Raw genomic sequence first — 2,482 nt, 5'->3', positions numbered from 1 at the left:
GGCTGAATGGTTATAGTTAAGGTAAGGGGGATTTGTGCTGGATACAAGTCACCTATTATTCTAGTTTTAATAATTATGATTGGTTGTGGTTAGCGATTAAAGAAGGGACTGTTACAACTTGTCGCGCAAGGTAAGGTGAAAGGTGAGGTTTTGGTTTTGGTAAAGATATGTATTAAGCATGCGATTAATTGAAGGGTGATAATGATTGTAGGTTCAGGGCTAAGGAAGTTACGGCACGTTTTATTACCAGGTGTGTACATACACTGCACACATAAGGAGATCAGCAAATCCTGAAAATCTGAAATGCTAAAAAGTTGAAATGCTAGAAAGTAGAAAGTTTGACTACGATAGTCTTGCGAGTGTGCGAACATTTGTAAGGAGGAAAAGCGATAGGTTTCCTGAGGCCCATGGGCGATTCCATGGGCTTGGGTTGTGAATTGGCCAAACGGGTCAGAATGGACTAAATGGGCCGGATGGGCTATTAGGCCCATAATAGGCAAAAATGGATAATTGATGCTATGTGATGGAAAACTGTATGTGAGCATGACAGTAAATGTGATTTGGGCCTAGTGGCCACATAAATGTGATTTGGGCCTAATGGGCCACATAATGTGAATGGGCCTAATGGGCCATCTGAAGGAGATTGGGCCTAGTGGGCAATAGAAGGTCTGTGGATTTGTCTTGGCTTTGTAAGGGGTTTTTGGCCTAGTATATGACAACTGATTAAACAAACGTAACACTTAGTTAAGCGATTAAAGACCGTGGACAAGTCATAGGGTTAAGGTGTGGCAACGGGTATATGCATGTCAAGGATTGGATCTAAAGAGAGCTTGGTACTTAAGCGGTCTTAATGACTCACCTCCTTTTCTCTAGAATCCTATCTGGTGCATAGTATTCGTTCATCTTAGCTCACGGAATTTGGTAACGGGCCAAGGTAAATAAGACCCGTAATAAACAAAAATTATCGAAATGCCCCTAAGTGCAAAAATGACCAAAATACCCCTAAATGTTGAATGTAAGATTTATGGATGTTACATGTATAACTGCTGCATACATACGATGTTTTGTTTAGGTTGCATAGGGGTTGGGAATTATGGAACGGAGGAAGTATATGAGGGTTGCATGGTTGCTTAACAACCGTGGATCCACCGACGGCTTTTAAAGTCCAATATGTGATTGGCAACTTGCTGCGATGAAGATAGTTTCGCAACTGGGCTACCATTAGAGTGTATCGGATGGGTGGGTCGATATTTATATCCCCATATGGTGTTTACTGGGGGACGGGGTTGATGTGTAGCTGATGGTTTACCGGGGTAGGTTGTACTGCATTGCATGTATGATTTTATGATTTTGTGATGAATGCTTATTACTTGTCGAGGGTTGTACACGTTAAGTTTTCAAAAACTCACCCCCTCTTTTATTTTTCTCAGGTGATGCGTAGTAGGAGGTTCAATGTCTAGAGGGACTCTGGGTGGCCAACTAGCAAGACAATTTGGATTGGTTTTTAAAAGTGTATAAGTTACTCGGTTATTAATTAATTTTCATTTCGTATGGATTGTAATAAGGCCTCCCCCTTTTATTATTGTTTAGACTATTAAATTCGGGCGTTGTAATTATAAGAAATGGAACGTGGATTTTCTAAACTATAGTTTTCTTTTAATACTACGTTTCCGCAACTAAAGCTTTTAAGGATAAGTTTTCTTAACTCAATTGGTTTAAGCAAAGCTTCGCCACAGAAAATAGATTTTTACGAAGTAATTGAGATGTAAATTTTAAGGAATGATTTTTAATGAAAACAAGGTTTTCGCTAAAACACTTCAATGTGACACATCAGATTCAGCCATAACATCCGGGCCTGGTTTGGGGTGTTACATTTAGTGGTATCGGAGCCCAAGTTGCAAAACTCAGGCTGGGAAGTGGGCTTCATTACTTGGTTCTTTTTGTGTTTTAGAAAAAAAATTGATTGAATTACAATGTTTTTGGAAAAGGGGGAGTCTTGCTGAGCGGCACACCGAGTCTCCGATGTCAAACCAAGTAAGTTCTTCTTTTCTTGAGCTTGTTTAAATTGCTATACAGTAGATAGTTAGAGGGCTACTTTAGATGATTGTGTTAGAATGGAACTGATGCCCATAGGATCTTGAAACTATAGAGGATTTACGAAAACAACTCTCTCTTTAAATACTTTCATAAAACATTGGGTTAATTATTGAAACTAACTAAAACTTCATAAATTTTTTAATTCAAAAAAAATGTGAATCGGCGATGAGTGCTAGAAGAGGTACGAGAGGCCGTGGCAGATGCCACGAAAGTGTTAGGGCGTAATCGTTAGTGTCAGGCTATATGCCCGATGTTGGAGTAGAAGAGGCTCTGATTTCACCCATAGCTGGGACTAGGCCGTATGATCGGTCCGCGAGAGAAGATGCATTGTCGCAGGCAATGCTAAGGATTTTGGAGAGGGTCGCTGGGCCCAATAATGGCACGA

This window comes from Gossypium arboreum, chromosome 9 (assembly GCF_025698485.1).
Source record: "Gossypium arboreum isolate Shixiya-1 chromosome 9, ASM2569848v2, whole genome shotgun sequence".
In the NCBI taxonomy this organism is placed as follows: domain Eukaryota; kingdom Viridiplantae; phylum Streptophyta; class Magnoliopsida; order Malvales; family Malvaceae; genus Gossypium; species Gossypium arboreum.
The sequence above is the reverse complement of the archived record's forward strand: the minus strand, read 5'-3'. Positions refer to the sequence as shown.